General features: G+C 44.5%; 1 long non-coding RNA gene across 1 annotated transcript in view; it reads left to right on the top strand.

Annotated features, from left to right (window-relative positions):
* Window positions 1-1814: 1814 nt before the first annotated feature.
* LOC143984269 (uncharacterized) overlaps window positions 1815-24454 on the top strand; it is a 48828-nt gene continuing 26188 nt past the window's right edge. Inside the window, exon 1 of the long non-coding RNA XR_013274755.1 lies at window positions 1815-1934. This is a non-coding gene — a long non-coding RNA (uncharacterized LOC143984269). The remainder of the gene's footprint in view (window positions 1935-24454) is intronic.

The following is a 24454-nucleotide window of genomic DNA, read 5'->3' as shown; positions in this document are numbered from 1 at the left end:
TATGTGCTTTGCAACCACCTACTGAGCACGCCTCCCCATAGACCCCATAAATATTCAGGCCTACTCCACTCCTATGTTCTGGAGCTTTCTACAAGGCAGATAGAAGCAATTAACCCAGCAGCCTGTGGGACCATGTTCAGTCCAAAGCAATCCTCAGCTGCTCCATTGATTACAGAGGAGCTTTAAAAGAAATACATTTACCTGACAGCCTAGCACCAAACTAGGAGAGTGGTATATCATTCTAATTAGAGTGTAATGATTGGTGTGTGGGTGAATACCGATGTATAATGTCTCTAACAGGGTTGCCAACCCCCCCATGACTTATTGACAAAACATAGAACATTTACTGATAGAGCACATATTTTAATGACATCCTGACACAGGACAGAAACTCCTATTATAAACGAAGACAATTTAAAACAGACAAAAAACATTCATCAAGGCAGCGCTACATAAAAACACATCCAACTATTACAAATGTGCTGTCATGCAAGTGCATATAAATATTATAGTCCAAAAATAATTGTTGCAGCAGTGTGATCACTTCACATTAAGGTTTAAGTCCAACAAAGATAGCGTGCTTAATTACATCCTAGACATAACCATTTCACCATCACCTCCACAGGTGTAGAGTTTGGGGGAAAAAGATCCCCCTGTGAATCAGACTCTTACCGGACTGTGCTAGGTAACAGGCACAGCAAACAAACTCTTATGTTCAATCCTCTCACTGGATAATTGATCACAAATCCTGTTACAGCCGGGAGGACGGGTCACCCACTAATGAGCTCATTCACTCCATAGCGTAATCCCCTTTCAAACTAATTTATTTAGATTAGGAAATTAGGATAGGAATAGGAAATTCCCCCCTTGTAGGACATACACTTACAAGATTGCAAAATAAAATAGACATATAATATAAAGTGATAATGCCAATGGTAGTGTCTCCTACCGACAACAGCACAGCTTTCAGCTTTCCAAAGTTGGTGGTATCCCCAAGTAGCGTGTTCATGTCAATGTTGGTCATCATATAGCCCCATCTGACGCGTTTTGTCATCTGTGACATCATCTGAGGCTCAGATTCCCCTAAATTGAAGTCCCCAGCATTCCCCCTATACATCAGTGTCCCGCTTCTTACATCAGAGCCGACCCTTACACTAGAGTTCCCCTTTACATCAGAGGGCACAGATTTTCCCCAAAATCAAAGTCCCCAGCAATCCCTCCTTACAATCAAGGTTCCCAGAGCCCCCACCTAATATCAATGTCCTCTTCACTCCCCCCTTAATTTAGGGTCCCCAGTTGCACTCACCTCTTACATTGGTGTCCATTCAATACGTGCAGGATCTAAGGCACTGTGGGCAGGCTGTAGGACCTTGAGGGGGCTGTATGGCACTGAAGGAGGGTTCAGAGTCAGGCTGGCTGTTGGTTCTCCTCCCCCTACTTTTATTCTTGTTCAAACTAGTGGTAAGAGGTGCCCAGTGCTTTGAGATCACTGCGCAGCCTACCAGACTGCCACCACCTGTCTAAAATTCGGCCAGCTACAGAACTGCACAAAAACAGTACAGAAATTGGCAAGAGAGAAATTGACAAATTTAGGGGTGCTTTTCTCCTATTTATGGGCATTTACAGACAGGAGAAAAGTGCTCTTCTTTTTAAAAAAATTACCATAAATTTACAAACAGTTGGCAACATTGATACCTACTATCAGTTGGTGTTAGGAGTGATGTCATGGAAATGGCTTAATACTAAACAAAAAGGAATGTTTTCATAGTGACATATTGGAGCAATGGTCATAAAATGTACAAACATTATTTATGCTCAGTGGTTCAAAGGGCATTAAGACCTGGGGTGACACTGGTGATTATGGCTTTTTGCTACCGAGAGATTTAAATACTTGTCTGTCTCAACAGTCGCACATTGATTCCACTGGGGTGCAGGTAAGGTTTTTTTGAACAAGCAGTTAAATCATTCACTTGTGCAGTCTTAGCTTTAAAGCAAAATCAAAGTGGTTGTAAAGTCAGAAGGTCTGTTATCTTAATGCATTCTATGCATTAAGATAAAAAAAAAACTTCTGTGTGCAACACCCCCTCAGCCCCCCCCCCAACAAATGTTGCTTGTTTATGTGTTCATTCTGTGATTTATATATTTTGTCACGTTGTGAATCACTAGTTTAAATATGTTACTATTTTAAATAAACATTCATTCAATTATTTAAAACAATTGTCACCTTTACAAAACCCATATTTCCCTTGCTTATGTGGATACAGGAATTTGTTTTCAGATGCAGTTATTTTTCATTGAGCCATGTGTACCCACCGTAAAGCCCCCTTTGGCTGTATGTTATCTTTTAGGTGGACAGCCCAGTGGTGGTAAAACCATGGCTCAACTGTTTGCAACGCCCCCTTGCCACCAGTGTAAACAAACCCTATAAGTCCATAAAGATGCGGTTGCCAAAGGAAGGGAAAATTAAGAAGCAACATGATAACTTTAATTACCAATAAAGTAATGCAACAACACTAGTAAAGAGATAAAGTTGTAAAAAATGGAGGATGAGTAGGGATTTTAACAGTGCTTATTTAAAAAAAACAAAAAACAAATATAATACAAAAAAGCTTTCTTTATTCAAAACATGATTAAAATGGTATACTCCATAGCAATGATATACAGAGATGGTCTGAATAATCAAAAGATGAATTTGATGTAGATGTTTTGTCACGCATTATCCCGACATGTTTCGCAAATATGCTTCCTCAGGGGATGTGCGAACAATCAAACAATTAAATTCTCTAGATTTAGAAAAGAACACATACAGAAGACTACATTAGTTAATAATAATTACAAAGGCATACTGAGAAAAGAACACCACTTAGATGGCGAATACTGCTTACCCCGTACCACGCAAACCACTCCAAATCACTGCCAGATGAAATGCAACCTTTTGGTAACATCACAGGTCTAATATCACCAAAAAAACGTAGAGGGCAAAAAGTCCAGCTAAAAATTAATAATACGAATAATATTTATCAGAGCATAAGAACACCATCTTGTTGCATAAATTGCAACATGGGGGGATAAAAATCCTCGAAAATAAATAAGACATTATTGGCAATACTATCTACCATTTACTTACTTAAAATCAAAGTAAGATTTGTCTTCTGTATGTGTTCTTTTCTAAATCTAGAGAATTTAATTGTTTGATTGTTTGCTCATCTCCTGAGGAAGCATATTTGCGAAACATGTCGGGATAATGTGTGACAACACGTCTACATCAAATTCATCTTTTGATTATTCAGACCATCTCTGTACATCATTGCTATGGAGTATACTGTTTTAATCATGTTTTGAATAAAGAAAGCTTTTTCGTATTATATTTGTTTTTTCTTTGAAACTAGGCACCGTTAAAATCCCTACTCATCCTCCATTTTTTACAACTTGTACTATTGGGGATGTGGTGCCTATTTCTATGGGTGCTTTTTTCTTTAGTTAAACCTAACTATACTAACTAGTAAAGAGAACCTATAATTAAAATTCACACGTTACATGAATTACCAGAATATCTGTAATTATTACTTGGCCCCCTATTCACACTTTAGAATGAGCGTTTTCAGCTGTTTTGAAGCATTTTTTAAGCCTTTTTTTATTTTTGCTTATTTAAAGGTGTATCATATGTGACATTGTGTCATCTTTATATCTGCTGTCTGTTTTTTTTCATGTAGTGTTATGGTGTTTTGTGCTTTTGAGCCATTTCTGCAAGGACAAATTTTTCCCCAGACCTTCTGCTGTTTGCCATGGTTCTTGTAATGGGCATCACTGAGGTTGTAGAGGTTCTTGTGGGCCCTCACCAGGTAGATAAAAGCCTCCACATCGAGCATACTGTCAGGGCTGGGCTCAGCCAGCCCTTCCTTCTCTAAACTGGCCGCTCAGCTGTCGGCTAATTGCCATCTCTCCACAGGTACTCAGCTGTTGATGATCCTACTCGTCAGTCCTGCCTACTTAAGCCGTTCAGCCCAGAGGATCTCTGCCTTCGCCTTAGTCGACATAACAGAGACGCTCTCCTGTATTCCTGTTAAAAGATTTGCTTGGCTGACATCCCTTCTGACTCCAGTTCTTGCTTGCTGTTTTACTACTCTCATCTCCGGCTCCCTGACGTTTTGCTTGTCTGACTATCCGTTCCGGTTCCTGAACTCTGGCTATGTTTTGACTACGTTTGTTCTACTTATTTTTATTATTACACATTACAAGTGTGATTTAACTGTACTTCTGTTTGGTCTGATTTCATGGTATCTGACACACACAAAGACTTGGGAGGCACACCCTAACTATGCATCACATTAAAGATAGTGCTGCCATAAGACCATACAAACAGAACGAAAGATTATAGCGCATACATACAAACATTTAATTTAAATCCTACAAGGCTATTTAAAGCACCTGAACTTAATAAGCAAATATGGGGATTTGGTCACACCATATGGCCATGCAGTGCTTAAGCCCACTACTACGTCAATGTACACCATTATCAGTGGGTCCTACACTATTCATAGAATGAAAGATCCCACTTCTCAACCATGGGAAAAATACACTCCTCTTTATGGGAGAACTAAAAGGACTCCTCTTATAACTCAGGTGGACAGATGATGGGGTCTGGTCAGGACCCATATAACAGACAAACAAAGACTTGGGGGGCACACCCTAACTGCATCACATTAAAGATGGTGCTGCCATAAGACCATACAAACAAAACAAAAGGTTATAGCGCACACATATAAAAATTGTATTTTATTGTCACATCCAGCATAGACACTCCTGAATCCTTTATTTTGTTCACAGGCCTGAGGTTACTAGAAGGAAGGATTAGTTGTTAGGCGAAAAAAATGCACTAAAGCGCTTGTGTAATGTGATTTCAGGTGCTCCCATTGAAGTCTATGGGGCCAAAATTGTGCCTGAATGACTATGGCAGCACAGCACTGGGGTGTGAACAGGCTCCACTGAGTATAGAGAGGGAAAAATTGCTCAGGCGTGAATTACAGGCAATAAGCAGTTGATACAATGTAATAAGATTATGTATTTTCCCAAATGCAACAAAGAAAAAATGTAGCAAGTTTCAATGCAAGTATGAACTGCTCTATATACATGCAGCAGAACAGGAAATGTTAACAATTGGTAATTAGGACACCTCCCTGGTTATTTAGCAAGGCAAAGTGTAGTAATTAAGGGAATAAATCAACGTTGAACTAACAGTAATTTGATTTCAGTAAACTGGCGTCTGATCCGTTTTTATGGACTTTATCTTTGCATTCTGGAAAAGCCTGCCATTGTGGCAATTTCCTACTACTTAATGACCAGGAGAGGGCAGTGGAGCAGCAAAAATATCATCAAGATTATCACATCAGTGAACTACAAAAAGCATGCTAATACTGTTGTCATTATAGTAATTTGTAAATAGAACTTTTTTACCGTTTATTGAGGCTGTAAAGCATAACTCTTACTATACTTCCGGCGCTGCGGCTATTATACACGTACACTTTTGTCCACCCCTCATCTCCCCTTGCTTTTTCATAGAAGGGGTTGTACACTGTTAACAAGGGTTGAGCATCCCCAGAGAGGTGGAGAATTATCTGAACAAAATGGGAGATCAAAGATCACCATAGTGCAGTGCTTTTTTTTTTTTCCTTTTGTTAGGGAGATACCTAGCAAAGCCACATTAAAAAGTATGAAAAGTTTGAAGAGTTGAGTGGTCAGTGGTAATGCAGAGTTTATTAGTATGTATTGTAGAGTCCAGAGGTCAGTAGTAAGTAGCACAGAGTCCAGAGGTTGGAAGTAAGTAGAGCAGAGTTTAGGAGTTAGAAATAAGCAGCAGAGAGTTTACAGGTCAGTATAGATTAATACAGAGTGCAGAGGTCAGAAATAAGTAATGCAAAGTTCTGAGGTCAATAGTATGTAATGCAGAATGCAGGGGTCAGAAATAAGCACTGTAAAGTTTAAAGGTCAGTAGTATTTAGTGCACAATTCAGTGGCCAGGAGTAAATACATGCATACCCCACTTTTAAGTACACAATGGGGTTTATTTACTAAAGCTGGAAAGTGCAAAATCAGGCTCACTTCTCCATAGAAACCAATGAGCTTCTAACCCCAGCTTGTTCAATTAAGCTTTGATAATAAAACCTGGAAGCTCATTGGTTTCTATGCAGAAGTGAGCCTTATTTTGCACTTTCCAGCTTTAGTAAATAAACCCCATTGTGTACCTAAAAGTGGGGCCTGTAATGTAGAACGCAGGGGTCATGATTAAGTAGCTAGGAGCTCATAGGTCAGTATAATGTAATGCAGAGTTCAGGGGTTAGGAATACGTAATGCAGGGTTCAAAGGCCAGGAGTAAGTAGTCCGGAGGTCAGAAGTAAGTAACACAAAGTTCATAGTAAGTAATGTAGAGTGCTGGGTTCAGAATAAATAATGCAGAGTTCAGAGGTAAGTAGTATGTAACAGAGGCCAGGAGTAAGTAATGCAGAATGCAGGGGTCAGGAGTAGAGGAAGTAGCGTAGACTTTAGAGGTCAGTTGTAAGTAGAGCCGAGATCAGTACAGATTAACACACAGAGCAAGATAAGGAGTGAGTAATGCAAAGTTCAGAGGTCTGTAATGTGTACAGTGCCTTGAAAAAGTATTCACACCCCTTGAAATTTTCCACATTTTGTGATGTTACAACCAAAAACGTGAATGTATTTTATTGTGATTTTAAGTGATAGACCAACACAAAGTGGCACATAATTGTGCCAAATACTTTGTAAAATCATCTTTCGCTGCAATTACAGCTGCAAGTCTTTTTGGGGATGTCTCTACCAGCTTTTCACATCTAGAGAGTGACATTTTGCCTATTCTTCTTTGAAAAATAGCTCAAGCTCTGTCAGGTTGGATAGAGAGCATCTGTGAACAGCAATTTTCAAGTCTTCCCACTGATTCTCAATTGGATTTAGGTCTGAACTTTGACTGGGCCAAACTAACAAATTAATATGCTTTGATCTACACCATTCCATTGTAGCTCTGGCTGTATGTTTAGGGGCATTGTCCTGCTGGAAGGTTAACCTCCGCCTCAGTCTCAAGTCTTTTGCAGACTCTAATAGGTTTTCTTCTAAGATTGCCCTTTATTTGGCTCCATCCATCTTTCCATCAACTATGACCAGCTTCCCTGTCCCTCCTGAAGAAAAGCAACCCCACAACATGATGATGCCACCACCATGTTTCACAATGATGTTCAGTGTTAGTTTTCTGCCACACATAGTGTTTTGCTTTTAGGCCAAAAAGTATAATTTTGGTCTCGTCTGACCAGAGCACCTTCTTCCACAGGTTTGCTGTGTCCCCCACATGGCTTCTCGCAAACTGCAAACGGGACTTCTTATGGCTTTCTTTTAACAATGGCTTTCTTCTTGCCACTCTTCCATAAAGGCCAGATTTGTGGAGTGCACAACTAATAGTTGTCCTGTGGACAGATTCTCCCACCTGAGCTGTGGATCTCTGCAGCTCTTGCAGAGCTACCATGGGCCTCTTGGCTGCTTCTCCAATTAATGTTCTCCTTACCCGTCCATGTCTTGGTAGGTTTGCAGTTGTGCCATACTCTTTCCATTTTCAGATGATGGATTGAGCAGTGCTCTGTGAGATGTTCAAAGCTTGGGATATTTTATTATAACCTAACCCTGCTTTAAACTTCTCCACAACTTTATCCCTGACCTGTCTTGTGTGTTCCATTGCCCTCATTATGCTTTTTTTCAATAAGGTTCTCTAACAAACTTTTCAGGGCTTCACAGAACAGCTGTATTTATACTGAGATTAAATTACACAAAATACACACTCTATTTACTAGTTAGGTGACTTCTGAAGGCAATTGGTTCCACTAGATTTTAGTTAGGGTTAGGTATAAGAATAAAGAGGGCTGAATACAAATACACACCACACTTTTCAGATATTTGTAAAAAATGGGAAAAAACATTTATAATTTTCCTTCCACTTCACAATTATGTGGCACTTTGTGTTGGTCTATCACATAAGATCCCAATAAAATACATTTATATTTTTGGTTGTAAAATTTCAAGGGATATGAATACTTTTTAAGGCACTATAAAACAGTGTTCAGAGGTCAGGAATAAATAGGAGGAGAGACCAGAGTTAAGCAAGGTGCTCTGGTCAGACGAGACCAACATTTTTGGCCTAAAAGCAAAACACTATGCTGCTTCTCCTTGCTGTCCAGACCAGTGACCGGGTGGGGGCTATAAGTGTTACTGAATTGCAGTAGAAAGAAATCATGACATCTTCCCTGTCAGGGAGGGCTGTGTTTTTTTTTTTTGTTATTTATTTAAGGTTCATAAAATACACATAAATGAAGTGAATCTACATATTGCAGATAAAAATTACTTTCGGGTGGAAGAAAAAGAATAAAGAAAAATAAACTGAGGCTCTCCTCTCATATACCAATATGTGTATCAACAATACATCAACAGTAAATTTAAATCAATGATAACAGCAATTCAACATAAAAGTGTGATCCAAAAAAAATGTAAAAGTATAAACTACAAAAATAAAGTTCATTGAATTAGTGACAGTTCAGAAAAAATAATTTTTCTTGTGTGCAAACCCAAAAATGAAGGGTTAACTTAATTCATAAAGTGAATATCCAGTGTTAAAACAGTCTTGGACAGGACAAGAAAACAGTGCTTTAGAGGAAAAATCCACCACATAAAATACATGCCTCTTACAGAACAGATATGATCTCTAATTAAAGAGATCCCACACATTCGGGATGTTAAATGATGGGAGGCCAATTAAAAAAAAAAAACGGCCGACATTCGGCCCGTGTGTACGACACCCTGTCTGACAGAAGCCAGCCATTTGGAAAGTGCAAATTCTGGTGCAGCTGTGCATGGCAGCTTTTCATTTTAGCTTGTTCAATTAAGCTTTGACCAAAAAAAAACACTTGGAGCCTGGGTTCACACATATGCGATGCGGGAACCAGCGAGATTCCAGTGCCGGTTTCCACATTGCATTTTGCAGAGTGCAAAATTGTAGAGCTCAGCTTCTGCCTGGCTTCACACATATGCAAACAGAGACATTGCATGTGATGTGCACCCACATTGCTGTGCCAGTCACATGCGATGTCTGTGCAATGCAAATTCAGCCATAGAGTTTGTATGGCTGAACTTGCACTGGATTCGCACAAAAAAGGTGCAGGAACCTTTTTTATTCCTGCACTGGAATTGGATTGCATGCAATCTGATTCTTGTCCAAATTCACAGTTCACATTGACCTCTGCTAACAGCTGCGGGTGTCAATACAAAGTCAATTACACCCCCCAGATAGGTCCAAAGATTGCAGTGTGGATGGGAATCAGAGAACACTGTGAACACCCATGCGATCTGATTCCAGTGCGGGAAAAAAAAGGCTCCTGCAACTACAAATCCAATGCGAGTTCAGCCATACAAACTGTATGACTACATTTGCATTGCATAGACATCGCATGTGATCGGTAGAGCAATGCGGGTGTGCATCACATGCAATGTTTGTGTTCGCATATGTGTGAACCCAGGCGGAAGCTGAGTTCTATGATTTTGCACTCTCCAGTCTTAGTAAATCAGCCCCATTATATCAGCCTGAACCTGGGCTATAGTCACTAATGTGAAATATTGAAGGCATTTAGGCAAGAACATCTAATGGAAGGATATTATTTAGCTTAGTGTGGACAAAGGGATGTGTAGTCCCAGTTTGTTTTTATCTTATTTTTAACATTTAGAGATGGTAGGAGAGGAAGGATGTGGAAAAAGGGGAAGAGGCAGTTAGGAGGAGGGGGTGATTTTGTGAGAAAAGATGAAGGGAGTGGATGGTTGGGAAAGTAGGCCAGAAGAAGAAAGGGGAACCAAAGGGGGAAGGAGGGAAAAAAGAAACGAAAAAAAAAGAAAGAAGGGGAAAAAAAACATAAAATTTGATTTTATATGAGCAAATTAATTAAACTTGGGTGAAGTGTTTCACAGTGGTTGTGGAATCAATTTTATTTTCACTTGCAATGTATTTACATTATTTATTGTGTTAGTCAATAGTAAGAATATTGCACTGTTCATACACTGTATAGTTCTTATTGTGTTATTATACACGCCTTACAATATAAACAGCACTGCACTGTTGAAGTTTTGTTGTTTAGATGGTAAATCTGCTTATGTGGTGCTGGCTGCTAAATTATTATTATTATTATTATTATTATTATTATACAGGATTTATATAGCACCAACAGCACTTTACAACACGAGGCAGGCAGTATAGTTATGATATCACCTGTGATATATTTCAGTAATCTTGCAAACCTGGCCTGGGCCCTGAGGACAGAGTTGATGACCACTGAATTAGAGGGCCCTGCTTGTTAGGCTGCATTCAAACCTGAGTGTTTTTGTAGCTTGAAGCCTAAAGCTACAAAACGCTAGAGGGGAAAAAATCTATTATTCTCAATGGAGACGGACCCTTTTTTGTCGCTCAAATTGGGCAGATTTGGGCGTTTTTCTTCTTTTTACATTGGTGACCTTTTGCCCTGCACAAAATCGCGGCAAAACGCTGTAAAAAACACAGCGAAATTGCGGTAAAAACGCTGCAAAAACACAGCAAAATTGCTGTAAATTTGTGCGATTTTCTGCCTGAAAATGCTACGCTCAGGTGTGAATGCAGCCTTAGAGTTTACAATCTAAAAGTGTCAAGAGATTAAAAAGATAATCAGTGTTGGGGGGGGGGGGGGGGGAGCTGATGGAGAAATTAAAAGTACAGTTGTTAGGTGGAGGCAGAGTAGGCTTCTCTAAAGAGAAGGGTTTTCAGGGATCACCTAAAAGTGAGTAGGAGATAGCCAGACAGATTGGGATATAGAGTTCCAGGTGATGAGAGAGGCTCAGGAGTAGTGATGGCCGAACGGTTCGCCCGGCGGTCGTTTCGCGGCGAATTTCCGACTTTCGCCGTCCGCGGGTTCGAACGCCTTTTTCCGTCGTTCGCCCCGGCGGACTTACGTGTTTAATGTATACAAGAACTTTAACCTTTCGTGACACTTTTATCATGTGTTACAGGACAACCAATTGAGACATGACAGCTCATGGACACTTGGACATTCCCCCTAACCTATAAATACACCCGATCCGGTGGCCATTTTACATTCTTTCTTCTGTCACTGTAGGGAAAGGATCCTGTGTGGAGTAGGGACAGAGAAAACGCTAGCTATTTGGTACACAAAAGTTCTTTTCAGGACTGGTATAGGTGTTAGGTCAGCAGCCTGAGTTTCTTTTGTCAGTTTAGATAAAGGGACAGAGCGCTGTATGCTGCTATTTTAGGGACAGCTCAGCCAGATTAGTCTTTCTTCATCATCATCATCATCATCATCATTAGCTGTTACTATCAGGTCCACAAAAGAGCTGTTCCAGCTAATCGTTCCAGCCTACTCTTTTTTGCCAATTTGTATAGGGACAGGCAGGAAGCAGTGTTGTCAGGCAGTGAGGATAATTTTAAAGACTTGCTGTTACTATTAGTTCCACAAAGGTTCTTTTCAGGACTGGTATCAGTGGTACGGTAATAGGCTTGTACACGTATAATATTCTTTCTTCCAAATATAGAAAGAATATTATACTTGACTGCTGCCCTTCTGCTGCAGTCTGCTAATCATTCACAACTCACTTGTTCCACAAAGCTCTTTATCAGGACTGGTAACTTGGTCTGTCTAGGGTGCTACGGTACATAGGCTTGGGTGCGGTACAGTCTGCTGTTCTGTAAGGACCGCTATCGGTCCACAATACATAGGGTTGCCGTGCACTACTGCTGACCGCTGCCCTATACTGCAGCAGTCCTTCATTGGTATAGGGACTGACGTACAGTCTGCTAATCACTAACACACAACCTGCTTGGTCCACAAAAGTTCTTATAAGGACTGGTAACTTGGTATAGGGTGCTACGGTACATAGGCCTGAGTGCAGTACAGTCTGCTGTTCTGTAAGGACCGCTATCGGTCCACAATACATAGGGTTGCCGTGCACTACTGCTGACCGCTGCCCTATACTGCAGCAGTCCTTCAGCGGTATAGGGACTGACGCACAGTCTGCTAAACACTAACACACAACCTGCTTGGTCCACAAAAGTTCTTATAAGGACTGGTAACTTGGTATAGGGTGCTACGGTACATAGGCCTGAGTGCAGTACAGTCTGCTGTTCTGTAAGGACCGCTATCGGTCCACAATACATAGGGTTGACGTGCACTACTGCTGACCGCTGCCCTATACTGCAGCAGTCCTTCAGCGGTATAGGGACTGACGCACAGTCTGCTAAACACTAACACACAACCTGCTTGGTCCACAAAAGTTCTTATAAGGACTGGTAACTTGGTATAGGGTGCTACGGTACATAGGCCTGAGTGCAGTACAGTCTGCTGTTCTGTAAGGACCGCTATCGGTCCACAATACATAGGGTTGCCGTGCACTACTGCTGACCGCTGCCCTATACTGCAGCAGTCCTTCATTGGTATAGGGACTGACGTACAGTCTGCTAATCACTAACACACAACCTGCTTGGTCCACAAAAGTTCTTATAAGGACTGGTAACTTGGTATAGGGTGCTACGGTACATAGGCCTGAGTGCGTTACAGTCTGCTGTTCTGTAAGGACCGCTATCGGTCCACAATACATAGGGTTGCCGTGCACTACTGCTGACCGCTGCCCTATACTGCAGCAGTCCTTCATTGGTATAGGGACTGACGTACAGTCTGCTAATCACTAACACACAACCTGCTTGGTCCACAAAAGTTCTTATAAGGACTGGTAACTTGGTATAGGGTGCTACGGTACATAGGCCTGAGTGCGTTACAGTCTGCTGTTCTGTAAGGACCGCTATCGGTCCACAATACATAGGGTTGCCGTGCACTACTGCTGACCGCTGCCCTATACTGCAGCAGTCCTTCATTGGTATAGGGACTGACGTACAGTCTGCTAATCACTAACACACAACCTGCTTGGTCCACAAAAGTTCTTATAAGGACTGGTAACTTGGTATAGGGTGCTACGGTACATAGGCCTGAGTGCAGTACAGTCTGCTGTTCTGTAAGGACCGCTATCGGTCCACAATACATAGGGTTGCCGTGCACTACTGCTGACCGCTGCCCTATACTGCAGCAGTCCTTCAGCGGTATAGGGACTGACGCACAGTCTGCTAAACACTAACACACAACCTGCTTGGTCCACAAAAGTTCTTATAAGGACTGGTAACTTGGTATAGGGTGCTACGGTACATAGGCCTGAGTGCAGTACAGTCTGCTGTTCTGTAAGGACCGCTATCGGTCCACAATACATAGGGTTGACGTGCACTACTGCTGACCGCTGCCCTATACTGCAGCAGTCCTTCAGCGGTATAGGGACTGACGCACAGTCTGCTAAACACTAACACACAACCTGCTTGGTCCACAAAAGTTCTTATAAGGACTGGTAACTTGGTATAGGGTGCTACGGTACATAGGCCTGAGTGCAGTACAGTCTGCTGTTCTGTAAGGACCGCTATCGGTCCACAATACATAGGGTTGCCGTGCACTACTGCTGACCGCTGCCCTATACTGCAGCAGTCCTTCATTGGTATAGGGACTGACGTACAGTCTGCTAATCACTAACACACAACCTGCTTGGTCCACAAAAGTTCTTATAAGGACTGGTAACTTGGTATAGGGTGCTACGGTACATAGGCCTGAGTGCGTTACAGTCTGCTGTTCTGTAAGGACCGCTATCGGTCCACAATACATAGGGTTGCCGTGCACTACTGCTGACCGCTGCCCTATACTGCAGCAGTCCTTCATTGGTATAGGGACTGACGTACAGTCTGCTAATCACTAACACACAACCTGCTTGGTCCACAAAAGTTCTTATAAGGACTGGTAACTTGGTATAGGGTGCTACGGTACATAGGCCTGAGTGCGTTACAGTCTGCTGTTCTGTAAGGACCGCTATCGGTCCACAATACATAGGGTTGCCGTGCACTACTGCTGACCGCTGCCCTATACTGCAGCAGTCCTTCATTGGTATAGGGACTGACGTACAGTCTGCTAATCACTAACACACAACCTGCTTGGTCCACAAAAGTTCTTATAAGGACTGGTAACTTGGTATAGGGTGCTACGGTACATAGGCCTGAGTGCAGTACAGTCTGCTGTTCTGTAAGGACCGCTATCGGTCCACAATACATAGGGTTGCCGTGCACTACTGCTGACCGCTGCCCTATACTGCAGCAGTCCTTCAGCGGTATAGGGACTGACGCACAGTCTGCTAAACACTAACACACAACCTGCTTGGTCCACAAAAGTTCTTATAAGGACTGGTAACTTGGTATAGGGTGCTACGGTACATAGGCCTGAGTGCAGTACAGTCTGCTGTTCTGTAAGGACCGCTATCGGTCCACAATACATAGGGTTGCCGTGCACTACTGCTGACCGCTGCCCTATACTGCAGCAGTCCTTCATTGGTATAGGGACTGACGTACAGTCTGCTAATCACTAACACACAACCTGCTTGGTCCACAAAAGTTCTTATAAGGACTGGTAACTTGGTATAGGGTGCTACGGTACATAGGCCTGAGTGCGTTACAGTCTGCTGTTCTGTAAGGACCGCTATCGGTCCACAATACATAGGGTTGCCGTGCACTACTGCTGACCGCTGCCCTATACTGCAGCAGTCCTTCATTGGTATAGGGACTGACGTACAGTCTGCTAATCACTAACACACAACCTGCTTGGTCCACAAAAGTTCTTATAAGGACTGGTAACTTGGTATAGGGTGCTACGGTACATAGGCCTGAGTGCAGTACAGTCTGCTGTTCTGTAAGGACCGCTATCGGTCCACAATACATAGGGTTGACGTGCACTACTGCTGACCGCTGCCCTATACTGCAGCAGTCCTTCAGCGGTATAGGGACTGACGCACAGTCTGCTAAACACTAACACACAACCTGCTTGGTCCACAAAAGTTCTTATAAGGACTGGTAACTTGGTATAGGGTGCTACGGTACATAGGCCTGAGTGCAGTACAGTCTGCTGTTCTGTAAGGACCGCTATCGGTCCACAATACATAGGGTTGCCGTGCACTACTGCTGACCGCTGCCCTATACTGCAGCAGTCCTTCATTGGTATAGGGACTGACGTACAGTCTGCTAATCACTAACACACAACCTGCTTGGTCCACAAAAGTTTTTATAAGGACTGGTAACTTGGTATAGGGTGCTACGGTACATAGGCCTGAGTGCAGTACAGTCTGCTGTTCTGTAAGGACCGCTATCGGTCCACAATACATAGGGTTGCCGTGCACTACTGCTGACCGCTGCCCTATACTGCAGCAGTCCTTCATTGGTATAGGGACTGACGTACAGTCTGCTAATCACTAACACACAACCTGCTTGGTCCACAAAAGTTTTTATAAGGACTGGTAACTTGGTATAGGGTGCTACGGTACATAGGCCTGAGTGCAGTACAGTCTGCTGTTCTGTAAGGACCGCTATCGGTCCACAATACATAGGGTTGCCGTGCACTACTGCTGACCGCTGCCCTATACTGCAGCAGTCCTTCATTGGTATAGGGACTGACGTACAGTCTGCTAATCACTAACACACAACCTGCTTGGTCCACAAAAGTTTTTATAAGGACTGGTAACTTGGTATAGGGTGCTACGGTACATAGGCCTGAGTGCAGTACAGTCTGCTGTTCTGTAAGGACCGCTATCGGTCCACAATACATAGGGTTGCCGTGCACTACTGCTGACCGCTGCCCTATACTGCAGCAGTCCTTCATTGGTATAGGGACTGACGTACAGTCTGCTAATCACTAACACACAACCTGCTTGGTCCACAAAAGTTTTTATAAGGACTGGTAACTTGGTATAGGGTGCTACGGTACATAGGCCTGAGTGCAGTACAGTCTGCTGTTCTGTAAGGACCGCTATCGGTCCACAATACATAGGGTTGCCGTGCACTACTGCTGACCGCTGCCCTATACTGCAGCAGTCCTTCATTGGTATAGGGACTGACGTACAGTCTGCTAATCACTAACACACAACCTGCTTGGTCCACAAAAGTTTTTATAAGGACTGGTAACTTGGTATAGGGTGCTACGGTACATAGGCCTGAGTGCAGTACAGTCTGCTGTTCTGTAAGGACCGCTATCGGTCCACAATACATAGGGTTGACGTGCACTACTGCTGACCGCTGCCCTATACTGCAGCAGTCCTTCAGCGGTATAGGGACTAAGAGTTTTGTCACAGGGTGATTTAAAAAATGACAGGCAGAGGAAGAGGCAGGCCCTTCCGCAGGGGTGGTAGGGGTAGGGCAGGAGCAACAGCCTTGAGCCAAAGTGGGAAGTTGCAGAAGGTGCGTTCAATTACTTTAAAGGACGCACCAGACTTGGTTGAGTGGCTCACTCAGCCTTATTCTTCTGCACCCTCCTCATCCTCTCGATCTGCACCCTCTTCTTCACTCTCTGCTATGTGCACCCCCAAAGACACTACCACCAACAACACGACCACCACCACCACCACCACATACCTTCCGCTTGAGTCACTGGAATTATTTTCCGATCCATATCAAGAGGACATTTCTGATGCGCAGCCACTCTTGGTATTGGATCAGGAAGAGGAGGTAGCAACAAGCGCTACTCAGCAGTCTGACGCCAGTACCCAGATCAGCCCAAGGAGGAGGTTGGTCCCCGGTGTTGCTGCCTACTCTACTTATAGCGGTGGGGAAGGTGACGTTGATGATGACGTGTCTAGTGATGTCACGTGGGTGCCCACAAGAGAGGAAGAGGAGGGGAGTTCAGAGGGAGATATGGACCAGCAGATAGGGAGGAGAAGCAGCAATGACTTACATTGCACAGCAGGGACAAAGCAGACTGCAAATGTATCAGGAGCGAGTCATCGACCATGTACGGTCACATCTGGCGCTCCCAGGACACCGGCACATGGCTCCGCAGTGTGGGCTTTTTTTAACGTGTCCGCTGCTGACAATAGCGTTGCCATCTGCAATCTTTGCAGTCAACGCGTTAGTCGCGGTAAGCCCAATACTCACCTAGGGACGACCGCCTTAAGAAGGCACATGAGCAGCCATCACCGAGCCCAGTGGGAGCAACGGAACACACAAAGCCACACTGCAGGCTCTCACCGTCCAGCCTCGTCTTCTACTTCTCCTTCTCCTCTCTCCTCACAATTGTCCTCCACTCCACCTTCCATCACGCCAAGCTCACATTTTTCTGCAAAAAGGCAGGCTTCCGTGGGCCTAATGTTTGAGCGTAAAAAAATGATGACGCCGGATAACCCTCTTGCCCAACGGTTGGCGGCTGGCTTGTCAGAACTCATAGCCCGCCAACTACTGCCATATAAACTGGTGGACTCGGAGGCCTTTCGCAAATTTGTGGCCATTGGAACACCACAATGGAAGGTCCCAGGAAGGAAGTATTTCTCAGAGAAGGGCATCCCAGAGCTATATGGCCATGTTCAGCGGCAAGTGAATGTATCTCTGGCACACAGTGTCGGTGCCAAGATACATCTGACCACAGACACGTGGTCTAGCAAACACGGGCAGGGAAGGTATATCAGTTTTACTGCCCACTGGGTGAACCTTCTGACGGCCGTCAAGCATGTAACCCGTGGCACCCGTGTAGATTTGGTTTTACCGCCACGGATTGCATGCAGGCCTGACTCTTCTTCTCCTCCTCCTACTCCATCCTCCTCCCTCTCCTCCTCAGCTGCCTCCTCCTTTTCCGCTGCTAGCGTCTCTTCCACTGCACCGCCCAAGCTCCCCAGAACCTATTCCACATGCCAGGTGAGACGTTGCCATGCCGTGCTGCGTCTGTTGTGCCTGGAAGCAAAGAGCCACACTGGCCCGGCACTCCTTTCAGCTTTGCGTTCACAGGCAGATGAGTGGCTAACACCGCTCAATTTGACAGTTGGTAAAGTGGTGTGTGACAACGGTGCCAATCTGCTTAGCGCATTGAAACAGGGCAAAATCACGCACGTGCCGTGCATGGCACACGTCTTAAACTTGGTCGTGCAGCGATTCCTTGTCAAATACCCTGGGGTCCAGGACATCTTGCGGCAGGCAAGGAAAATCTCGGCCCATTTCAGAAGATCTTACACGGCCATGGCTCGCCTTGCTGACATTCAGCGGCGACACCATCTGCCGGTCAGACGTCTTATTTGCGATTGCCCGACGCGATGGAACTCAACCTTCTATATGCTTGATAGGCTGCTCCAGCAGAAACGTGCAGTTAACGTCTACCTGTATGAACTCTGCGAAAGAAACGGTTCTGGGGAGCTGGGTTTTTTTTCACCGCGCCAGTGGCTGCTCATGCGCGACACATGCAGACTTCTGCGGCCATTTGAGGAGATCACCAAACTGGTCAGTCGCAGCCATGGCGCCATCAGTGACATGGTACCTTATGCCTTCTTTCTGGAGCGTGCATTGCGTCGTGTCATTGATCAGGCTGTGGAGGAGCAGGAGCGGGAAGATGAGGAAGTCGCAATGCTGGATGAATTCCCAGGGGGGGCTACTCTATCTGAGACAAGTCAACAACAGGAGTCTGATGAGGAGTCAGAGGAGGATGGTGCCGGGGCGGATGAGCAGGAGCAAGAAGAGCATGCTTTAAACCTTTCTGGGATCCCTGTTGTGCGAGGATGGGGAGAGGAGAATGAAGAGGACGACATTATCCTGGATGATGAGCAGGAGCCAGGCCACCACACCGCTTCCACTTTAGTGCAAATGGGGGCCTTCATGCTCCAGTGTTTTAATAGGGACCCCCGTATAAAAAGCATGAGGGTCAAGGACCAGTACTGGGTGGCAACGTACTTAGACCCCCGGTACAAACACAAAATGGCGGAAATGTTACCGCCGTCGCAGAGGGCTGTCAGAATGCAGCACTTCCAGGCCTTGCTTCGAGAAATGCTGCATTCTGCTTTTGCGTGCGCTGGCAGAGGAGCAATTCCCACTCCCAGAGAAGGATTTGCGGGTACCAATCCAACAGCGCCTGCAAGAAGAGGCCGGTTTGAAGATGTGTTGGTGACTTCGGATATGAGGTCATTCTTTCAGCCGACCCATCGACAGGTGTCATCCGGATCCAGCATCAGGGAACGCCTAGACCGTCAGGTGTCCGACTACATTGGGTTAACGGCCGATGTGGACGCTCTGAGGAGTGATGAACCCCTAGACTACTGGGTGGGCAGGCTTGACCTCTGGCCAGAGCTTGCCCAATTTGCAATCGAACTGTTGGCTTGCCCCTCATCCAGTGTCCTGTCCGAAAGGACGTTCAGCGCAGCAGGGGGGATTGTGACCGATAAGCGTACTCGCCTAGCTCACCACAGTGTTAACTACCTCACATTTCTAAAAATGAATGAGGCATGGATCTCGGAGGAATTCAACACATGTGATCAGTAGACCATGTATATGTCTATAAACAATTTTTGGAATCAAGCACACAGACCTTCTTAATTCATTTGGCTCACTTCCCTGACCCAAAAAAGCACACCGTACTATATGCCCCTACCCTCCTCTTTGAAGAGGTTGAGCGGTGTCATATTTCTACTGGGGCTGCTTATTATGAGGGGTTCCCACCATCCCTGTGCTGTGCTGACTTCCTCCTGGGTGTTCTTATTATGAGGGGCTCCCACCATCCCTGTGCTGTGCTGACTTCCTCCTGGGGGTTCTTATTATGAGGGGATCACACCATCCCTGTGCTGTGCTGACTTCCTCCTGGGGGTTCTTATTATGAGGGGATCACACCATCCCTGTGCTGTGCTGACTTCCTCCTGGGGGTTCTTATTATGAGGGGATCACACCATCCCTGTGCTGTGCTGACTTCCTCCTGGGGCTGCTTACGGTGCTGCTGTCAGCGCTGTATGTCACGGAGCTGCTGTCAGCGCTGTATGTCACGGAGCTGCTGTCAGCGCTGTATGTCACGGAGCTGCTGTCAGCGCTGTATGTCACGGAGCTGCTGTCAGCGCTGTATGTCACGGAGCTGCTGTCAGCGCTGTATGTCACGGAGCTGCTGTCAGCGCTGTATGTCACGGAGCTGCTGTCAGCGCTGTATGTCACGGTGCTGCTGTCAGCGCTGTATGTCACGGAGCTGCTGTCAGCGCTGTATGTCACGGAGCTGCTGTCAGCGCTGTATGTCACGGAGCTGCTGTCAGCGCTGTATGTCACGGAGCTGCTGTCAGCGCTGTATGTCACGGAGCTGCTGTCAGCGCTGTATGTCACGGTGCTGCTGTCAGCGCTGTATGTCACGGAGCTGCTGTCAGCGCTGTATGTCACGGAGCTGCTGTCAGCGCTGTATGTCACGGTGCTGCTGTCAGCGCTGTATGTCACGGAGCTGCTGTCAGCGCTGTATGTCACGGTGCTGCTGTCAGCGCTGTATGTCACGGAGCTGCTGTCAGCGCTGTATGTCACGGAGCTGCTGTCAGTGCTGTATGTCACGGAGCTGCTGTCAGCGCTGTATGTCACGGAGCTGCTGTCAGCGCTGTATGTCACGGAGCTGCTGTCAGCGCTGTATGTCACGGTGCTGCTGTCAGCGCTGTATGTCACGGAGCTGCTGTCAGCGCTGTATGTCACGGAGCTGCTGTCAGTGCTGTATGTCACGGAGCTGCTGTCAGCGCTGTATGTCACGGAGCTGCTGTCAGCGCTGTATGTCACGGAGCTGCTGTCAGCGCTGTATGTCACGGTGCTGCTGTCAGCGCTGTATGTCACGGAGCTGCTGTCAGCGCTGTATGTCACGGAGCTGCTGTCAGCGCTGTATGTCACGGAGCTGCTGTCAGCGCTGTATGTCACGGAGCTGCTGTCAGCGCTGTATGTCACGGAGCTGCTGTCAGCGCTGTATGTCACGGTGCTGATGTCAGTGCTCTGTATTACGGTGCTGCTGTCAGTGCTCTGTATCTCCTGCACCCTCTTGTTTGCCTACCCTGGTCCCTGACCTTCCCTCTCCTCCATTGCCTTCATTAGCTCCATAGTCCTGAATTGTCAGAACAATTTCCCAAATAAAAAAAAAATGCTTGTAGTTATCGATCCCAAATTCACCTCATACATGTATTATGCTATTGTCCAGGTGGTGGGACTACGTGCTACCCCCTAATAATTACCCCGTGGCCGCAAATTCGACCTAAAGGTTTGCGAAATTCGCCTCCCATTGAAGTCAATGGAGCCCGCGGCGAACGGTCGTTTTCGCGAACGTTTGTGCCCGTTCGCGTTTCGCGTTCGCGAAACGTCCCGTCGGAAGTTCGTCCATCACTACTCAGGAGAAGTCCTGGAGGTGAGCATGGGAGGGGAAGACAAGGGAGATAGAGAACAGGAGGTCATGGGAGGAACAAAGAGAACATTTGGTTGGTATTTTCAGATTAGGTTAGTGATCTATCTGGGGGCAGAGTTGTGGATGGCTTTTAAAGTTGTTATTAGTATTTTGAATTTAATTTGTTGGGTAAATAGAAGCCAGTGGAGAGATTGGCAGAGAGGAGTAGCAGACAATGAATGGTTGGTAAGGTGGATGACTGAATTAGAAGTTTTGTGGTGTCAATTTGGAGATGTTGTGGAGGTTGAGACAGAAAGATTTGGGCACTGATATAACGTGGGACCGAATAGAGAGTTCAGAGTCCAGCATTACACTTAGCACCCTGGCATGTGGGAACAGGCTGATAGATGTGTCATTAATCAATTAGTTATAGTTTTTAGTTGCTGGTAACAGAGATAATGCAGATACTTTAATCTAATATATATATATATATATATATATATATATATATATATAAAATGGGGGTGCTGAGCACTGCCACAATGTAAGAAGAGGTTAGGATTTTCATCCAAGAAGGTTGAGGGGCTCCAGGGACTTTTTAGTTTACTCAATGGGGGGTAAAACCTGGTTTGGGACCTGAAGCCCAGAGATTTCGTAGATATCTGGGAGGGATGAAGTTACCAATCTTAGGTCCAGGTCTGAGAATCACCAGCACGCTAATTGGGCAGGTGTGCGGGGCTTTTAGAAGAGACCTGACTAGGGTCCTGGGCTCTACCCTGGAAGACAGATGAGGTGGGCGCCAGAGCAGCAATGGGTGTATGGTCCAAGTGTATGTGAAGACTGTCTGTAGGAGACAGACAGAGGCCTGAAGAGTGGGAGGCCAGAGAAGCAGTGCTGAAGGTGTGAGCCAGGAGACTAAATGTCATTTGTTTTTTGATGTAAAAAAGGTACAGAAGAAAAATTACTAAAGCTTCAGCAAACAGCTAAATGCAAAGATAATATAAAAAATATTGTAGCGGTTGAAGTCCCAAACCAAGTTTAACCAACAAATGAGGAAACTTGGTTTCTGCTGAATGACACAAGTTCCCTGGAGCCCCTCAACCTTCCTGGATGAGAATCCTGGGTCATAACCTCTTTTCACGCCGTGGCAGGGCAACGTGTATTTAGCTGTTTGCCTAAGTCTCGGTTCACACAGGGGGCGACGCGAGGCGACACGACTTGCCGTGCCGCGACCTGACAAGTCGCCCCCGTTCTGTACTACGGAACCGTTCTAAGAGGAGCGACTCGAGTCGCTCCAACTTAGAAAAAAGGTTCCTGTACTACTTTTGGGCGACCTCGGGCGACTTGCATTGACTTCTATACAGAAGTAATTTGCAAGTCGCCGCTGAGGTCGCGGCAGGTCGCGGCGCGGCAAGTCGTGTCGCCTCGCATCGCCCCCTGTGTGAACCGAGCCTTAAGCTTTAGTGATATCTCCTCTGTACCAAGTGACAACATTTATTCCACTGTGGTCCAATGTAATATATTTATTGTATGCACCTTTTTATGCAATTTATAATGTACATAGTGAACCATGCATACTTATTTCTATGATTCTTACTACTATGATTGCTTTACACTGTATCTTTTGTAACTAATTTAACACGGTTTCAAAATAAATGTATTAAACATACATAAGCCGTTAGTAAAATATAAATTGTACAAAATATGGGCAGGTGGATATACATTTTTGAACACAAATATCATGGGAATTAATGTTCTTAAATAGATTTTGCATAAAAATAATGACTTAAGCAAATACTTAAATAAAACCGTGTATGCGAGGGAGACAGATGCAAATAATGTTATTCCTGAATGAATGTCAGCTGCCTGACCTCCTGGATACAGACATTCCAGGATTAGCACAGAGGAACCTGTAGTGAGTAAGGGAGCTTGTATGGCTGCAGGGATTGGCTGTACACTGTGTACTGCTGTGTACAGAATACACAGCAATGTTGCCACCTCAACAGAAGTCTGTGAAGGAGATATTTACCAAATGTCCTTAATTCCCATGGACAACGTTAACGTCATACACAAAAGACTTCTGTTTTTCAGTATTTAGCTGCACAATATTGTTTTTCTGCCCTAATTTTTTGTAAACTACTAAATATTTTTAGAAAGAGATCACAATACATCAGTAGAAATTGGCATAGTTAATGTTATACAATAACCATATTCTATCAGGTTTATTTGACTCTCCATAGGTTTATGTAGGTCAGCTTTATCATTACAGAACACAGCAGACATAAATCATGCATTGCAAAGACCTCCAGTACAGTTACATCAGAGATGGAAAATTTGGTTGTATATTTCTCTGACGTACAGTACTTGTTCATATTGGTTTTCAACAAAACAAGAATAGGTGAAGTAATAATATAATATAATAATAATGTTAAGTAATAGGAATGTAAGGTTGGTCATATATTATACAATTTTCTAATACATTTTTCCTTTAGATTTACCAAAAAAAATATAATGTGAGGTCACACCTAAAGACTTTTAATTTGTATGCAATCAGGCAGGCTCTTGCACTACACAGTTGAAGGTAACTCTAAACTGCAAAAATAAATTGAAATTGAATAATAAAATTGTATAATGTATGGCCAGTCTTAGTGTAAAAAAACAGGAGCGGACCAACAACCAGGGAAAATCCTAGATCTGGTGATTTCTACATTTAAGCAGAACATAGATAATGTGATCTATTACCAGCAACCACAGGTTGCAGGAAAGGACATCTCTCGATTCCCCCATCAACACAGTCAGATGAATTTCAATCCATGTATGGTCACTGTGGTTGAACAAAAGTCAATCTACTGATTAACTTCTGTTCAATTTTCCTGTTGGAAAAAAGCTGCTCGATCGGCACTGCAGATTATAGACTGCAGCGCTGATCTGTCAGAATAAAAAGACACATGGGAGGATTTAAATTGCCTCAAATGTGTGGATAAAGGAATGGGGTCACGTGCATGAAAACTGATGGGAAACTCATGCAGATTTCACTTGCAGAGACATGAGTTTACAGCAGTTTTATTGCATGTTCCACTCAGTTTTTATGCACATTAACTTCAGTTTTCTTTTCCAATAATGTTTGTTGAAAATTGTATGTATTTATCTCTTCATAGTACAACTTAATGAAC

Source organism: Lithobates pipiens, unplaced genomic scaffold, assembly GCF_037356315.1.
Source record: "Lithobates pipiens isolate NorthernLeopardFrog02 unplaced genomic scaffold, aLitPip1_a1.2 Scaffold_16, whole genome shotgun sequence".
In the NCBI taxonomy this organism is placed as follows: Eukaryota; Metazoa; Chordata; class Amphibia; order Anura; family Ranidae; genus Lithobates; species Lithobates pipiens.
Note: the sequence above shows the minus strand (reverse complement) of the source record. Positions and strands in the feature narration are given on the sequence as shown.